Here is a 19,478-nt window from a genome sequence, read left to right as displayed (position 1 = left end):
GAAGGACCGCGGGTGCCCCCAACACCGGCAGCGGGAAAGCGCCGCGGCAACGGCCGCGCACGGGGAGGGGGCGGGGCTTCGGCGGCGTCCCCCGCCACGCACGGCATGCCGGGAGGGGTAGTTTCCCTGCCGCGTACGAGGGAAGAGGGCGGAGTCAGAGACAAACCCCACCCCCCGCGCTGCGAACTGCAGTTCCCAGCGTGCTCTCGCGAAGTGCAGTCTACGAGTTGCAGTGGGTGGGTGTGGAGAGGCGAGTCGCACAGTGTCGCCAGTTGTACTGTCGTCGTCCAAGTTGTGCTATCGTTTCAACCCTTGCACCATGTCGGACCCATAACAGGAAAAGCGTCTAGTAAAAGATACCGGATTTACATAAGGAGCTTCGCCTATGTCCGTAGACCAACAGACCTTCGAAACGTTGGCTAATTTCTGAAGAAACTCATTGATGCAAAGTTACTCTCAGGGAGTCTTAACGGGCTTTGGGGGTTGCCGTCGGCACTTCCTCATGATGGCTTGCCTCAAAATAAGGAAATGCTTCAAATTTGAGGACCTAGTTCTCACTCACTCACTAGCAAGTATAGCGAGTAATATCCAGGAAATAAGACGACTTATTTGCACATTTTTTTTCAGTGTACAGTAGTTTTTCAGCAAATATGATCATTTTGAGCTTCCAATATGATAATTTCATTTTTAAGACCTGGCAACAGTGGTGCCCCCAGCCCTGAGGCTTCCCCCACCCCCTGCAGGTGGTGGCTTTTGGGGGAACCCATTTGCTTGCATGGAGATTGCTCGGTGGGGAGGATTCTCTTGCCCTCCATGGCCCCCAGCCTGCCTCCACATCCCAGGCGCGTAGCCCTGACTCAAGGGACCAGCCCAGAGAGTTCAGAGGGGGAATCACGCCTATTCAAACCTGCCCCCCTATGCTATGAGCTAAGGCCTTTGCAGCAAAAACGTGGCTTTGCTTGTTTCCTGCATTCAAAAAGACAAAGGAGAACTAAGGTTGGGGGGGGGGGGCCTCAAGTCTTTTAAAAAAAAAAAAAAAAGAGGGGTGGAGAAGCAGTGATTTAGAGAAAGGTTTCCATCATAAAATTAACTCAGCAGAGTCAAGGCCCAGCTCCACTGAAGGGTGAAGGATTTCTTAGGGTGATGAGAGACCCAAGGAAGAATGTTTTACATTGGGAAGCTTGTCTAACTCTATATCCCAAAGACACAGTCCAATAAGAGATATCCCACTAAGATCCCTGCCTCTTGCATCATGTCTGAACTATCACAGCTACATTATCACTCTTACACTACTGAAGGGCGAAGTAACCCTCCCACCACACACAGACTGTTCCCCGTTTTGACAGGCCTTGATCTCCGAGCTTTTCTTCTGCTCACGGTGTATCTAGTACCCCTGAGAATTTTTCTCTGCTCCTCTTTGCTATGCTTCATTTGCTGTGCCTCACTTCCTTTGATCTGAGACCTAAGGAAAAGTGCCTTATATTTGAAAGCTTGTCTAACTGTATCCCAACAACATAGTTGATCCAATAAAAGATAGCACCCTATGAAATACTTGCCTTATGCTGAAGGGTGAATGAAAAGTAGGAGGGGTGCTGCATTTACAGCCTTTCACATAGTATGGACACTGGGCGATGTGTAGGGAGCACATGCCCCCCCCCCCCGGAGATTGGCTCTTACCGGCCAGGGATTGGGGGTGCCAAAAGAAGCTCCAGCAGCACTTCTGTTTTTGCCACCAGTGCTTCTGGTTTTGCTGCCAGCGCTTCCGGGATCGGCAGTACTCCACAGGTTGGCAATCGGCAGCTGCAGGACCCCACCCCTGCACCGATCGGTGATCAGCCGCTGCTGTCCCCCCCAGGCTCAGGTGGCACCAGTTGCCCATGCTATGGACTGGGAAGGGTTAATGAGGGAGTAGGGGAGAACTAGTGAGTGTTTTTGGCAAGAAGGACCTGTTCAGAGAAAATGGGCTGTGCTGTCCTGCAGGGCAACACAAACCACTACAGAAGCAGCTTTGCAAAGTAGCTGGTGTTGCCCAGGCCTTCTGGTAGAGTGGGCAGATAGCTTTGTTTGCACTGGCAGTACTGGTTTCTATCATTGCATAGTTGCTCAGGCCTGATTTGTTTTCACTATGATTCATCCCTGGGTTAGCTAAGGACAGGGGGAACCAGATCACTTCTCTTCCACTCCCCTCTTCATCTTCTCTTCTCTCACAGCTTTGGCTCAGCAATTTCTATTCTGCAAAATTCATGCCACCAGGGTGTACATTCAGATTCCAAGGACAAGGCTTTTGGCTCCTAGCCACTTTTGACACTGCACTACATGCACAAAGAAGTTTTAGAAGGAAACCATTGTTATAGAGCAAGCTATAAAACATCTTTACAGAGATAGCCAGAAGTACACTCTTCCAGAAACTAGGGCACTTAATAGGGAGCCAGGAGACCTGGCTTATATTCCTGGTTCTGCCACTGACTTTGCCCAACTATAAAGTGCTCGCCTGTCTACACACCCAATTTAATTACCTTTCATCAAGATCACTGTGAACTTCCTCCTCTTAGGACACTCCTGTACCCATATTGCCATTGCTAATCCCTCTAAGACACAGACATTAAAATGAGCCTATTCCCCCCCTTCTCGTCAGATTCCCTGATTGATTACAGCTTTACCACACCAACTTTCAACTTCATCCTTCCCTTTTGAGTGTAAGCCCACCTTACATACATTCCCAGCCTACTTCCTTACTATACTTCACTCTAGCTGTTATGCCTTGCCAACATCACCTGCCTTTATACTCCTTTTCTCAGGTTTTTGCACTTTTATTTTTTCTTACACTTTTCCCCATACAACACCCCATTTTACAAATGTCCCTGTTCTAGCCCAACCACTACTCATATTTCATTAAAGATTATTACTTAAAGCATAATTTCCTCCCTAATCCACACAAGCAATGAGGCAAGAATAGTCACCATTTATCAAAAATGCATCTGAGCCAGTAAGATGGCTGCATCCCACTAAGGACCCATACAAGCTTATTGCTGTCACCTTTGTCCTGCTCTAATCACACCATTTTGTTATTCCCATTTGTTGCTTCATATTTACAATTAGATCATGAGTTCCTTAGGGCACGTACCATACCTTTTCATTTATACTTTTGAAAGGCTAGGACACTTCTGGACACTTCAGTCAACAGTCACAAATTACTTGAATAACAACATTTAATCAAGCAGTATAGCACCTCCCTGAGGTATTACTCCAGAAAAAAAAGGTTTAGAATGATTTTGGAGTGATAAATATGTAAGAGCAGCAAAATAGAAAACCAAAACCAGTTAATAGCATATTTTCTTGGGCTGCATCAGACAGAGGCACAACTTTGTAATCAAAATTTGTTCAGCGTAGAAAAACAAACTACATTTACATAAAACATCCTTTAAGCTACAGCATAGCCTATAAAAAGCAGGCATTCAAGTTAGAATGCGAGGTAGCTAACAAAAGTAAAATGTTCTTGAAAGAAAGTGTGGAAACACTAAATTGAATGCCAAAGCAGGTGAAAGCTTTGCCTGCCAGTAATCAACAGTTTTAAAATATTAATATTGTAGCCCAGCAGATACAGTCATTAACAAAATACAAGCAATTTAAGAGAATCTGCACTCCTAATGGAAATAAACTGAAAAAAAATGAGCTGAATATTAGTGGGGAAAAGCTTCCTGTCCTCAGTTTGTCAGACTGAAAAATTATTTCTCAAAGATAAGACTGGGACCAGTATTTGCACCTTGTTAAAAAATTAGGAAAAAAAACATACCGAAGAAAGACATTTTTTGTGCTGCAAGGAGGATGGAGGAGATAAGAACAAATCATTTAAATCCTTCCTGACTTTTAACTGAAAATCAGTTTACAGCCCAGACTTTTTCAGAATATTCCACAATATTATTCAAGTGGATTGTACTTCACAGTAGTTAAAAACAGCACAGTATAATTTCTTATGTGTAGAGACTGCAGCACCCACTCCATTGTCATTGCTGGGTATCCCTCAATACAAGAATGAGTGTAACAGGGTGAGAGAGAGACAGAAGGAAAAGGGCCTGCTCACACCCTTTACCTTGCCAAGCCAGCCACACATGTTGGGCCAGCTGGAAGCTAAGAGGAAATACCGGCAGCATCCACGAAGGGAAGTCTTAATCAGGGACCCAGGGCAATCTATCAGCCTGTCTGGGATGCAAGAGTTCCAGGTTCCTGGTCTAGCTGGGAACCTCCACCACTCAAGACTGTTTAACTTACCTGTAGGGGACCAGGACATGGTGGAACCAGAAGACACCATTGATGATTGGCTGGAGCTTCCCGTAAACTGCAATGAAGAAAGAGCAAGTGGAAAGGTCACTAGTCAGGGACACCAGGGATGGACAGAAGAAATTGGTGAGAGGCAGATACTCTGCACACATTTTTGTTTGTTTGTTGAGGACAGACTTTTGGGAATCCTGCATGGGAAGGATTCCTGTTTGCGAGGAGCACACCCTGGTGTGGACTGAATGGCCAGATGTTTCATATCCTTTCCCAGCCCAAGCTGGAGGGCTTGAGTGGCAAATAGTTACAGGAGGAAGGGGTAGATAGATCCTAGTGACACTAGAAAAGGCAGCACCAGCTATAATTTAGGTTTGCTAACACTTTCCATTACAAAGCTGTTTTCAGTTCCCTATACCTGGGTCAGATTTTAACCATTCAGTCTGAAATTTTCCAACATACCTTAGTGTTTGTCTGCCTCAGGCTTTGTCAAAAATGTTGCAGATTTATTTTCCCCAAATGTATTTGCAGTTGCTCTTTTTGTTGCCAGGGGCCTCTATCCCTCATACTCCAAACCTGAGAGCAGAGATAGCATCTCCCCTAACTTCTCATTTCTCCCCATGCTGGCATCCAGGTAATGTGGAAGAGAAAGACAAAGACAGCCTAAGGGTGAAGTTACATGGTACACTTAGACCATATTAAATCAGTGGAATGTTAAGTAGTGTTAAAGTTAGAACATACTGTGAACAGTCGCAGGTTAAAAGTTAATGCCTTTTCTTGCCTACACAGCTCTGACTTGCCACTACAGGGCTGGAAATTAGGGACATAGCTAGGAGCCAGTACACATAACCTCTATTCCTGCTTTGAGTGGGTGGTGGGGTAGGCAGGACTGGGAAAGGTGCATCCTGGGATACCAGAAGACTGAAAATTGTTCATTTTTACTCCACGGAGCAGACTAAGGTTACTCTAACTTGAGCTAGGTAGCATAGCTCAGGGTTGCCTGAAGTCATGCTTGGAGATGCTCAGAGGGCATTTAGCATGAGTTAACAAGCTTTAATGTGTGGATACTCACATTTTAAATGCCCTTAGAATGGTCTAAATTTTATGTGTAACTTCACCCTAACTCCAAGAGGAGGGGTGGCAGTGGGAGCGCAAGTCCAGCCTGCAGAAGAGGCAGGAAGTGGAGGAGGGTGATGGGAGAGACATGTATACAGCCATTTACAGCTCATTCACACTTGGAACCTAGGATATAGCTCCAGGATTCCAGGTTCAATATTTCCTTGCTATAAGCATGTACAAATATGCCCCCTCTTCCCCCTTTCCTCCTCATCAAGCTCACAATTTTTCTTTTTTGGCAAATAGTTTGCTGAAAAAAAAACAGGCAGGTCCAGTTGTCCCTTTGTTCCTATGGATGATTCCCTTATTTGCCTATCCTGGTACTGCCCGCCTTCCCCCTCCCCACCTTTCCTCTTACTCCTCCTTTCCTACCTTTTTGTATTTAAATCACTCACTCCACTTTATGCCATGCTTTATGGATGTCCTTTCATAGCATCTGATGAAATGAGCTCAAGTGCACGAAAGCTTATGCTCTATGCACACTTTTACGTGTGCTCCAGGGTGGGATGCTTTAATTACAGTGACTTCAAGAGCCAGTCTAATAAAAGCACCGCCCCATTTCCAGTGTCATTGTCCCCGCACTTAAAAATGGTGGTGGGGACACTTGAACTAAAGTACTAAAGTCTGTTAGACAAGCTTTAGATAAAGCACCCCTACTGCCATTTTTAAGTACAGGGGCACTGATACAGGAGATGCAGAAAACTGCTGGAGGAGTGCAGCAATTGCCATACTCCAACAGAGTCTACTCCGATGTGCCCTGAGACCTACATTTTTAAGCCTGTGCTTCAGTTGGAGCACTCAGAGCATAGGACGAGGAATTCAGTTTAACCAAAATGTTTTGGGTTTTTTTTCTTTTTTCAATTTTTGGGGAGCCAAGACAGTTGAGGCCCAAGCAGTGAGGAGGCCAGCAGCCTTGGAGGCTTGCATTGTATCTCTGGGAGTGAGCATAATGCTGGCAGGGAAAAGGGGGATGTTTATGGTTACCTCTGACCTGTTTTTTGAGGGGCACAGGGCCATCAATCAGGGCACTGACTTGAGCTTACTTCATCAGATGCTATGAAAGGACGACACTCGTGCCTTGGAGAAGGGGCTGGGGCTGTACTGCTACAAGGATCAGGCCTCTAGGGGCTCCCTACCAGCATGCCAGCCTACAAATTGAGGTTTCAGGTGTGGCACCCTGCTCAAAAATGTTGCTGACCCCTGAACTATACTGTGTTGTTAGAACAACTAGAATAGAAGTAAAAAGATGCAGCGTTAAAAAGGATCAGTTGCAAGAAATTAAGAGACACAGCAGGACATGCTTTGATCTGCAAACTGATGCAGAACTTGTATTAAGGCCAAAGAGCAAGCATTTGCATCAGAGATGAAAACTGCAACATATAAATAAATGCAACATATAAATAAAGGCGTCTCTCCAGGTTGTATTCTTTTACTAAGTCTGTCTAAAATCTACTTTGAGATGATCACCAAGAATAGCCTGAAAATACAAGTATGTGGGGTATATATGAACAATATCAGATATGCTAACATCTTGATGAACTTAGTGCCATCTGAAAGTGAGCTACAATGTAGAATCAGGACTAACAGTTAAGCCAAAAATGATCTGTAATGATGATGGATGCCCTCAAAACTAAAAATATGCTAGCAAGGAAGATAAACAAGGCAACATATTAAATAAATGTTGATTAACATACCGGTGGAACAAGTTGTCTGCTTTGAATACAGGGGAACTACCATAACAATGGATAGCCAATGTGATACCATGATCTGGTCTGGAATTCAGCAAGCAAAATTTTAATATAATTATTATTATGAAACAAAAGTTAAGATTAATACTACTAAAATGTGTGGTTGGCACTATGTTATGGGGGGTGAGTTTTGGATTCTTAAAACAGACTTTAGAAGAGATCTCTTGGCTTGTAAATTCTCCTGCTACAGAAGCACTCTGAAAATTTTCTGGACAATGGTAATCTAAAACAGTGAGATATTACAAAATAGTGCTAATCAACACAATGGCCTGAAAGAAAGCACAGGATTTTTTTACAAATCGTACCATAGTCTTGTAGAAGCTTTCCTGTTGCCATGGATAATATGAGATAAGAATAAAGGAAAGTCATTCAGAGCAAGGCAGAGAAGAAGCTAGATAAATAACCTGGCAAAATAAACCCTAACTCAGCAGAAGTGGAGGTACTGAACAGGGTTGGGAACTGAGGTGGGTGCAAAGTCATAACTGACAGTGTCCAAAATGGAGACCTAACCAACCAGTTTGCTTCTGGATTTTCCTTTGATACTCATCACTGCAATACTCAATGGTTTCATAACCATTAATGAATTCAACTTTACAACACCCTTATAGTGATATGAAGTGGTAATTCTCTGTTTGTAAAATATGGTTGAGGCACAAGCATGTTACATTCAAGAGTGTCCACTGATTTGGGGTGCTTAGTATTGGAAACATAGGCCTCAATTTCTTAAATTATTTAGTATTTTATAAAACTTTATATACCGATTTCCACAGACTTCAGCTGTAGCTGCGAGTCCTTACTAGCACACTGGCAGATCTGGCCCTACCTGTCTCAAGTTGACCTGTCTGAAAAATGTTCAAAACCAGCCTATGGAAAACCTTGGCTTAACTCACTAGCTTAGCACCACAGAGTAAATCCTTGGCAGAGGCAAAGAGAGATTTTATTTTTACAGGAAACAAGATCAAGGGCTTCTTTTTTTCTTCTTATAGGCTGTTGCTTCATTTACTCCAGAAGCCCCTGCCTCAGTTATTTCACAACTGCCAGTTTCTATAAGTGGAAGTGTGGGACCCTGCTTAACACCTCGGGACAGCTGGTAACCGACATTCAGGAAAAAACTGAACTCCTGAATGCCCACATTGCTTTGGTATTTCACCAGACTGAGAGGAAAGTCAAGTGAGATAAAGCTCATAGGGGACATGCCAGGACTGACAGCCTCCCCACTGTGGATGCTGAGTGGGTGCAATACCAGTTAGAAAAGCTAGACATTTATAAGTCGGCAGGACTGGATGGACCTCATCAGAGAGTGCTGAAGGAGCTGGCTGAGGTCATCACAGAACCCCTGGCAAAACTCTTCCAGAAATTGTGGTGCACAGGGGAGGTCCCTGGGGATTAGAAGAGGGCCAACATTGTGCCTCTCTTCACGAAGGGGAAGAGGGAGGACCTGGGCAACTATAGGCCAATCTTCCTAACCTCCATCCCAGGGAAAATCCTGGAAAAGCTCCTTAAAGAATCCATGTGCAATACGCTCGCAGATGGTAAGATTCTGAATGACAGCCGGCATGGCTTTGTTGCAGGTAGGTCTTGTCTTACTAATCTCATCTTCTACAACCAGGTCTCTCACCACCTGGACATGGGAGATGAGGTAGACGTTGCATACCTAGACTTCCAAAAGGCTTTTGATCTAGTATCCCATGATTATCCTTGTGGGAATACTGGAAGATTGTGCTCATCTGCTTGACAGTTCAGTGGGTGGGAAACTGACTACAGGGTAGTGTCAGGAGGTGGGGGTAGTGCCTTCGGGGTCACCACTGCCTCCCTGCTCTGGAACTGCTTCCCGGTTGCCAAGGGGTCGCTCACCTGTGGTTAGCACGCGCCAGCCTCGCCTGCCACGACTTTGATGGTGACCCGGTTCAGTTCGGATTGTCCGGCGTGTGTCAGTCCAAAAGTGAGACTCCTCGAGTTCCCGGGGTCCCGTGTTGCTGAGGGCACCACCACCCCTACACCCTTGCCCATTCCACTGGGAAGTGACCACCTATCTAGGTAGGCCATGTGTCAGGATATCCCTCAAAACGTCCATAAAAGAAATGTAACGGTCAACACAAAGGTTACAGCCAGGGATTCACTAGAGTGAGGAGGCTGCTTTGACCCTCTGCTCCCGATATTCCCCTGTATGCTGTGGGGTTAGCACCCCTTCTCTAGCTCTTGCTGAGCTCTTCAGCGCCCCCTAGGGCTTCCTGAGGCCACTCAGCCTTCTCGATTACAGGCGCGGCGGTTTCACCGTCAGTGATTGCCCCTGTATTACAGTTCATACGGTACCCGGCTCCTGCCATGTCCAGCCGCTCCTGGTGGCATCAAACAGTCCGCTGCCACGCTGTGTCAGTTGACCGGGCTCCCAAACCCCGCTGGGGCTTACCCTTACCCCAGAAGGTTCTGCCGCATCTCAGGGCAGCTCGCATCCGCTCGAGGGTGCTCCCACTGGCATCGGCTCCTCCACGGCCTTCTTCCAGTCCCACCTCCCTGGCCATCGTCGGCATCTCTTTTATGCCGGACCTGGCCAGCTCTGCTCCTCCCTCCTCTGTGCACCTGGAAGAGGTGAGTTCCTGCCCGGCGTTTTGGGCCGGTGTGTGCGGGATTAGTGTGATTGCGTAGGGGCGGGGAGCCTCGGGGCCTGTCAGCTCCTTCCCTCCCTCACAGGTAGGACCCACAGAGTTCTCATGAATGGATCCATGTCATCTTGGTGTGAAGTGGCCAGTGGTATCCCTCAGGGGTCTGTGCTTGGACCAGTGCTTTTCAACATCTTTATCAATGATTTGGATGGGGGAGTGAAAAGCTCGCTGGCCAAGTTCACGGACGACACCAAGTTATGGGGCAGTGTGGCCACGCTAGAAGATAGGTTGCAGATACAGGTGGACCTGGACAGGCTAGGGAGTTGGACTTACTGGAACCAGATGAAGTTCAACACTTCCAAGTGTAAGGTGTTCCATCTGGGGGCAAACAGCCCTCAACAAACAGGCTTGGTGGTAACAGCTTGACTTGCACCATGACTGAAAGGGACTTGGGGGTAATGATTGACTGTCACATGAACATGAGCCATCAGTGCGATGTGGTGGCCAGCAGGTCAAACAACACACTGGCATGCATCACTCGCGTAAAACTAAGCAAGATATTCCCGCTGTACTTGGCACTGGTGAGACTGAACTTGGAGTACTGTGTCCAGTTCTGGGTGCCGCACATCAACAAGGATGTAGAAAAACCTGAGAGGTTCCAGAGAAGAGCCACTCATATGACCAGGGACTTGCAAGGCAAGCCATACAAGGAGGGGCTGAGGGACCTGTGCCTCTTTAGCCTAAAGAAGAGAAGGTTGAGAGGGGACTTGATAGCAGCTTACCGCTATATCAGAGGAGTACATCAGGAGCTCAGTGAACAACTGGTCACTAGCCACCCCCAGGAAAGACCAGGACCAATGGATACAAACTCCTGGAAGGCCGCTACAGGCTTAATACCAGAATAAACTCCTTCCCAGTCATGATGTCCAGAATGTAGAATAAACTCCCTCCAGAGATGGTGCAGCCAATTACCCTGGAGATGTTCAAGAGGAGATGGGATAGTCACCTTGCTGGGGTCACATAATCCCAGTTGTCTTCCTGCCTAGAGTGGAGGTGGAGTGGGGTGGGGGCTGGACCTGATGATCTGCAAGGTTCCTTCCAGCTCCTAACAATCTATGAATAACCTTCTAAATCCTACTAACTGTCTCCCTTATAACACAACTCACATTCACTCCATCCTCCCCAGCAGATCAATTTGGTGCTCTCAATGAGGCAGGGGTCCAGCTGAAAAAGAAATGTGGTACTATGGGGTCATAAGGCATATGTTCAAAGCGAGCAAATAAAGGTCACAAGCAACTTTTATTCAGGCAACTTTTGTTTTATGAATGCTGGAATTTGCTCTGTTTATAATCTTTTACTGTAACTGTTTTGGATTTTATACCCTATGTATGGCAATTGTAAACATAGCCAAATTGTCCAGTTCTCCACTGTATTTGCCACTTGGGTCCTCACTTTGCACAGGTGTTAGTGAATGCAGAGGGATGTGTGAGCAGTTATCTGATTCCACCCACAGTTCATGGTGAGCTGAGGATGCTAAGCATATTGCAAGCATGTGCAAAGACTCAAGAGTAGAGAAGCTAAATCTAATCTTTTATGAGTTATCTGCTTCAGTTTAGTGGTTCAAAACTGATTTTGCCCAGTTCTTAGTTACCTTAAACAGCAGTATGGAACATTCACATGAAGGAATCATAAGGAAGGAAGGAATTTAAAAAAAGTAATGGTTTTAAACATCCTTAATATCAAACTGCAACAATCTGAATCTTTGAATTAAGCCATGGATTTTTCTGGATCTTCCTCCATCACTTTTCAAACATTCAAGCAACATTTAATATTACAATAGATGTAGTACTGCCATGTTCCAAGAGAGGACAGTAAAACACAAATCACCTTATGAGAAACAGCCATTTACCATGCCTGCTCTATTTCACACATGTGTAGTCAATTAATACAAGATCCAGTTTTAAACAAATGCATGTAACATCAACAGTTGCATTTTGAAAAACAGAAGCAAATGAAAAAGCACTGAAGGCAGAAAGAGGTAGGAGTGTTACAAGAAAAAAACCAAATGGCTCAGAATTGATAAACTAGGTTACTCTTGAAATTCTACCCAGCTTGATGGAAATTAAAAATCTAAGTCACTACAGTTAAGCACCTAGCAAATTGCTTTTGAAAGACTTGCCCAGGCTCCCCAGAACTAGTTCTTAACAAAAAGGCATTGGCTGCCTCTGTTATTATCTACGCTTGGGAGATCTAGCTGTCTACCACAATTGGCTCCTGGAGGAGACTAGGGATGCTGAACCAAACCTGTGGGCAGCAATGGAGTGGGCTGACCATTGGGAAAGATTAGACTTATTTCTACAGTGTTTTACACCAATGTCAAATGAGTCCTCCACTGGGCACAACTTTGATAGAGAAGCATGGGTCAAGCTGAACAGACTGAGATCTGGATACGGACACTTCAAAATAACATAAGATGAACGTCTTGGACAGCCCATGTGTGAATGCAAAGTCCAACAAATAGCACAGCATTTATTGAAAACTTCAATCTCTACAAATGCCAAGACAGGGTAGATGGAATCCAGACACTGAGTGATAATACCAGACAGTGGCTTATCCTTTGGAAGTTGGTGTCTGACACCACACAAATGAAGGAGTGGACCTATGAAAGGGAGACAGACAGTTCTTTGGATCCCTGTGCATGGATTCGGACAGGCAGCTATTAGAAACCAGAAACAGGGAATGTTCTGTATTAATCCAGTTCTATCAAAGAGTTCCTAGAATGGAGTTATTAGAATGCCCAAATGCGTAGTAATCTTGGGGATGGAGTGCATGCATGTGTGTCAAGTTACATTTGGAAAAACAAAAAAAAACTTGCATTAAAACTTTGTGAAGGTTGTAAAGTCATCCACCAAGAAGTAGGGAATGAATTGGCATAGTGAGAGAGGCTGTTGTCTGGGGGATCCCTGCCTCATCTGTTCCAGAATTCAGGAAGTGTATGGTGAATGAGACAGATGAATGGAAAGGATACTATTTACCAGGTAAGAACAACCTAGCAAAATGAATTCCATTCCTGCATTTAACACAGCTTTACATATGTGATATTTAAAACAGGCTTTTTGTAGTGGCTTCTAATAGTATGTGTCGTATTTTTTGCATACCCAAGCTGGAAGTCAGACCCCAAAGAAAGCAGTCACAGCAGTAACAGAAAACTGTATTAAAATACAGTGCTATAAAAAGGCCAAATATTCTGGAAAAAAAAATCTAATGTTACACTCAAAATAAATACCAAAAATTACCAAACACTTGACAGTACTTTCCTTACTTTCTATATAACTCAGTACCCCAAACAGAAGATGGATATAATACTGTTTATGCCACAGTGCTGCTATGAAGATGAATTAACTGACATGTAGGGAAGACTCAGAAACCAGTCTGAAAGATGGTATAAGAATAGCGCTAAGAAAATTCTTTTTTTTTTTTTAATTTTATGTAGCATCCGAGTCACTCTTGGCTCCTATTGCTTTGAATCTTAGGTGAAAGATGCGGGGAGGGGGCAGAAGTACATGAAAAACTTTGATGAAACTTTCACTGAGATCCACAGTGGCTGGATTGGACTACAAGGATTCAGCCCTGCAATTGGCTCTGCTTTGCAAGGCCCTTGCTGAAGGCACACTAATTTCGGTAAGTCTTCTTAGAGTCATGCTAGTGGAACACCATTTTTGAACTTCCCTTTCATCCTTAGAAGCATTCATTCCAACTCAGAGGTAAGGTATATGGGCAGGACTATGTGGAAAATATTTCTCCTGCTGCTTGCTGCAAATGGGCTTTCCCAGGGCTTTCTCAGGCCATATTTTATCTTTAGAACAGCTTAAAATGGTTTGATTTGGTTTCAGGTTTTTATTTAAAATGAATTGGCCACTTATTTTCTTTATATATTTTATAGAGAAAAGGATACTTGTAGGTAAATGTGAGTATACAGAGGGGACAACAGAGTAGCCTGGAGTGTGCTCTTGCCATATACACTCAACAGCAAAATGATCAGCCAAGATACCTAGTATAATGATGGAACACAAAAATGCAGTCCACTTTGAATAACTTCTGATGAAACTCAGCTTTATATCCTATACTCATCTGCCAAACAGGGTTTGGCAAATGGATACGGCGAACAGGAGACTTGTGATAGCAAACACCCTTCCAATGTCTTTTATTACAGAATATAATTAGTATTAGATTCAGCTCATCTCAAGTACCAATCTCCCTGGTATCTCAATTTTGTCTCATTTTTCTTCTGTGCTAACTTTTATTGGAGATAGAAGGGCATCACTTCGCAAAAGTCTATATACGTTTATATCTATGTGCTAGATTTATACCTGGCTTTACTGTTGAAAAGGAACTTTACTGTTTAAAAGGCTTTACTTTGTTTAAAAGGAAAAAGCACAGGCATTAGAACAATTCTTTTTAAATGGTCAGTACCATTGTCCAGAGCTAGCATCTTCTCTTAATTTTCAGCAGCAGAGGTAAGATAAAAAACAATAAAGCAGTATGAATCATTTTTAGCTGCAACTCAGGCTACATCAGAATCTCTAAAAACAGTAGAATTTTGCTTAAGATTTGGATTAGCCTCATTATTTAGTTCCCACTTTAGTAGTACCCTAATAAGGGGTACAGGCATTATAAAGTTCTGTTCCCTGGAAGTCAACAGCAAAAATCCCTCTTTTACTTGGGTGGAATCATAGTGGACCCTAAAATTGTAGCTACACTACTTTCCTGCCTCATCCTGTGAAGGATCCTTTGGATGAGATTCCAAGAACAACAGAAGAGTCTGTGGTAGCAAAAGTCTAGGGAGGCAGAAGAATCTATTAGGTGGTACAGGGACATGGTGCCTTAACTCGGACAGTCCTGGCCGCAGCAATTACCATGAGATATATACACATCACATGGAACCCATCACTTGTGGACAGGGGAAGGGCTAATGGAGAACAGGGGCAGGGAGAGGTAAGGCTGCTACAGAGAAACTTAAACCTGGCTAATTTTCCTCAGTTTCCATGAAAGAGTGCATCATAGACTGGACATTTCTATAGGAATTTGTGGCAATTCTTGTCTCAAAGGAATATTTCCTTTACAGGATGGTATAACCTAACAAGCTGTCAGAGAAAAACTCTCCTCCCATTGTTCATCTCATCTCACCTGACCTATTTGTTATAAAAACTATTTAACAAACCCTGGAATCTCCAAGTGATTTGTTGCTATCACATAGAAGGAAAAATATCCAATAGGAACAGACTACTTGGTAGGAATACTTGAGAGCACTTCCTGTTTAAATGTCCTGAAATCTAGGGATGTATATATATTTATATAAGATAGTTATATCCATGGATACTAAAGCTTTTGACCTCTCATCCAGATTTTCAGAGCTATGCAGTGTGCTACCAGAACAATTGCACATGTAAAGAAGGGTCAAGTTACTTATTAATTCAAAAGGGGGTTTCTAGCTTTACCTTGAAAGCTCTTAGTTTGACGCATTTGCCTCTCACTATAAACAGACAAACTGTGGACTCTGAACAAATACTAGTTACATAATTATCTTTGGCCCTGTATTTTTCACTGAATCAACTGAGATGTTGCTATTATGAAAAAGAAGAGTGAAGAAAGCAAACAAACAAATGAGAGAGATAAAAGTGGCATGCAACATTCCAGATAGACACTTGCTACTGTCCTAGTTTAAGAAATATACTGTATTGTAGAAGATCCTCTTAAAGAATATTGAAAATTAAGAGTCCATTAATGGTACTATCACAACAGCAATCCCAGGAAGCTCCCCCTCTGCTTACAATAGGCAAAGCACCCAAGAGTTGACAGGGAGGAGACAGAGCCATGGCCATACAAGAGCCAATGTGGGGTTGTATACCAGAGCAACAATGTACTCTCTCCAGATATGGTATAGAGCAGGGGTGTCCAAACTTTTTGAATGTGGGGCCAGATCAGAAACTTTTTATCACCCAGTGGGCCAGCGAGCCATATTCAAAGACCTCACAGGAAGCGGTATCACATCACCCTCCCCACCAAAAAAAGGAAATTACAGTGTTTACTTTTGTTTCTTGTTGCAGCACCTTGGGCCTCAGAACATGGCTTGGAGGGCCGCACGGCAGCCCACAGGCCGTATGTTGGACAAGCCTGGTATAGAGTGTACACAGTCATCTCTGACAATCACTTTTGTAGTTGACTATGACTGTGGAGCTATGCAGCCTGCAGCACGTGTTTACGTAAAACTGCAAAATCTAGTCCCTAGTCATTGACGTTCTAGAACAATTGGTTCTGTCCTTCTGAAACATTATATAGAAATATTTATTCATACAACCTGGCCTACTGGTAGCATTAATTTGACCCTGGCTGTCTTCACATCAGATAAAATAGTATAGATTTAGAACCCCCTCTGTTGTAAGTATAGGCTCAAGTTATATAAATCTGCATACTTAAATTGTGTATTTCTAGTACAGAAAGATGCACAGTTCCTAGAAATCTGGTGCTAAATTCAGTGGTTTCTCTAATTCTGCTTGGATAAAATTTCCACGATTTCAGTAAGTTTTACTGACATTCCTCCTCAATTCTTACTTGATTAAATAGAATAAGACCAGCTTGTTACAAATCCTTCAAAACCTAAAGAGGAGAAAATTTGGTTCCTTCTACAACAGATATTCATTTTTGTTCCCCTTTAAAAATGAAAGGAAACACACACACACATACAAAATCCTAAACTAAAAGGATTATTTTTCTTTTATACAAACGTTCATCTTGAAATATATGTACTCCAGCTGTGTCTATATGAGATGCTTCTTCCTTCTTTATTAGGAAGAATTTTCTTACTAGGACGGTAGTAAAACACTGGAACAGGTTACCCAGAGAAATGATAGAATCTCCATCCTGGGAGGTTTTTAAGACCAGGCTAGAAAAAGCTTTGGCTGGGATGATCTAGTTGGGGATGGTCCTGCTTTGATCAGGGCTTTGGACTAGATGACCTCCTGAGGTCCCTTGCAACCCTAATTTTCTATGATTCTACCACGCAGTAGCTCATTACTACTGTGCAGTAGCAGCTTGAGGCATGTACCATGACAAGACACTACAGTACAGTAGCAGTGAGGTACTACTCAGTCTCAGCAGTGCCAGGAAGCCATGAGGGGAGACTACTGTGCAGTAACACCAGTTACTGCACAGCCATTTAGTACTTGGGTATGCAAGAACTAGATGTCTGCAGTAACAAGTGTGCAGTCAGCATCTCATGTAAACACAGTTTCTTATACCTGGCAATGACGATTGTCTAGGCTATTCTGGTTACCAAGACATGAGTATTTGTAATACCTGTTGGGGGGTGGGGGGACGTTAGGGAAGCATACCCTACTACAACAGAGCACGCTATTCCCAGGGGAGTCACTTAAAGTGATGAGGAAGGTTTGATCCTTTTTGTCCAAGATTTATTCTCCAGTACAAGTGACCATAGCTCAGGAGCTCATTCAGGAGAAAACACGCGTGCGCACACACATACACACACGTGCACGCATGCACACACAGATTCTGAGTGTAACAACAGTTGGATCTTCCTTTCCCCTAGTATAATCTGCATCAGGGAGCTAAGGTGAGCATCTGAATTTTTATGTCCCTGATAGTTGGTCAGATTCTGCCTCAGTCAGAGCGGCCGTTCCCTGTGCCCTCTGTTTCTAGAATCCTGCCAGCTAAACCATAATTCCACATATCAGGCAAAGTCAACATGCAGAGGAATGCAAATTGCTGCTGCATATGGACTTACACCATAACTGGCAGAGTGTAGAGGAAAATGGTGTATAGCACGAGGTGAGGGGGTGAGCTTGCACTCCCCTTTTGGGCCATATCACAAGAAAAGCAACTAGGGACTCTCAAGGTAGGGACTCTCAACTAGGGACCCAATTAGGTAAAAATCCCAACCCCCCCACCCCTCACTCATAGCGCTCTCTCCCTTCCCTTCTATACTCAGCTGCACATCTCCTCCCATCCCACTCCATCCCCCTCCCCTCTCTACTGCTGCCACTGTCTTTGGCTGACCTGGGGGAGAGGAGAGTGCCAGAGCCTCTCCTGCTGTTCTCCAACTGAGCAGCAAAGGGATCTGGGCTCTGCTGGGAACAGAGGCAGCAGCAGCGATAATGGGGAGCAGGTTTTCCCTCCCTGCCTGGTTCTCCCCATGTGTTCCCTGCCAGCCCAGAAGCCGGCACAGAGTGGAGCAACCTCTCCACTGCTACTGCTGCTGCCATTACCCTCCGCTGAACCCAGTTCCTTTCACAGCCCCAGCTGAAGCAGGGTAGGAGCAGCTCTGAAGGCCACCCAGTGGTCAGCTGGGGACTGGCAGTGGTGGGCAGGGAAGGGAGGAATGGAAGGGGAGAGGAGATGCTGCTGAGCATGACTCAAGGACTTAACAAATACCCCTGGCTGCGGCCCATGGCAAGGTCTACCCACTTTTGAGAAGGGGCAGGCAGGGTGGGAATAGGAGGTGCAGCCACTCCTGCTGTTTCCAAACACCCCTTTACAAAATCCTGGATCCACCTATGGTATATGGTATACAGAGCTGTAGATGAGCCACCCAACTCCACACTCAGTGCTCTTTAGCATTAGGGAAAAATCCTTTTCTGTGGTTTTGAGAAGCATAAGAGAATGGATCCATCCACTAGTGTGTGGGCTTTACCATAGAGCACAACAGATTCTTATGTAACATTTAATGTTATGTGTGTAACTGTTCTGCCAGGCTCTGGCAGCAGTACATGGGGTGGGTTCTAATGCAGGGGTTTTGGCCTGAGTCCCACACTGGAAATGTAGGGAGAAAGGGGAAAAAAATGGAAATGAAAATAACTAAATCTTACGATACACAACTACAAAATACCTCTGCTAAAAAAATACCCCAAACATCAATTACATTACATGTTAAAAACTTTATAATATTAAATACCATAAAGATCAGTCATCCAAAATCTCAAACACTTCAAAATATCAAATACCTTAAATATTAATTTGTTGTTATTGGTTCAGTCCCTCAATTTGAGGACAATCTCTACCACAGTTCATTGTTGGGTCTTGAGGTGACTTAGGACTATCTGCAGAAGATACAGGTCTTTCCCGCAGGAGAGAGTAGGCCACAAACAAGAATTTCCTTTCTCCGCTCTCTCCTTTCTGCTTCAAGGGCAAGACACTGTACCTGGAAGCAACTGTCCCTTGGTTGGGATGCAGCAGTATTGGAGTCAGTAATATTAATTCCCCCAAATGTTAAACATTTTAAAATACCAAATACCCTAAACAACAAACATTTTAAATATCAAACACCTCAGGGTTGTTTGGTTCCAGTCTCTCTCTGAAAACTCCCCCTTTGGAAGTTGCTACTCCCGAAGCGGGAGTTAAGAAATAGCCACTTTGTTTTCAGACTCATAGTCCAGTCATCTGCTGCTGTCATGTTGCCATTGCTCCACCAAAGGTGGTACTTGAAGATTACCAACTCAGTGCTGGTAATATTGGCTTCAGCAAGCATGCAAGGGTTTGTGTAATGATCTTCCCATTCAATATGGAGGATTTTCTGGAGGTATTAGTGGTGACACTGTGAAGGAGGGAAGGAGCCGACAGGCTCCGAGGCTCCCCACCCTGGAGCAATCACCTTCAAGCCCCGCTCTCAGACCGAGAGCGCGGGATGAACTCGTGCCTCTGCCAGGTGCAGGGAGGAAGGTGGGGCCCA

The sequence above is a fragment of the Crocodylus porosus genome, unplaced genomic scaffold, assembly GCF_001723895.1.
Source record: "Crocodylus porosus isolate Cpor-Errol unplaced genomic scaffold, CroPor_comp1, whole genome shotgun sequence".
NCBI classification, from domain to species: Eukaryota; Metazoa; Chordata; order Crocodylia; family Crocodylidae; genus Crocodylus; species Crocodylus porosus.
The sequence above is the reverse complement of the archived record's forward strand: the minus strand, read 5'-3'. Positions refer to the sequence as shown.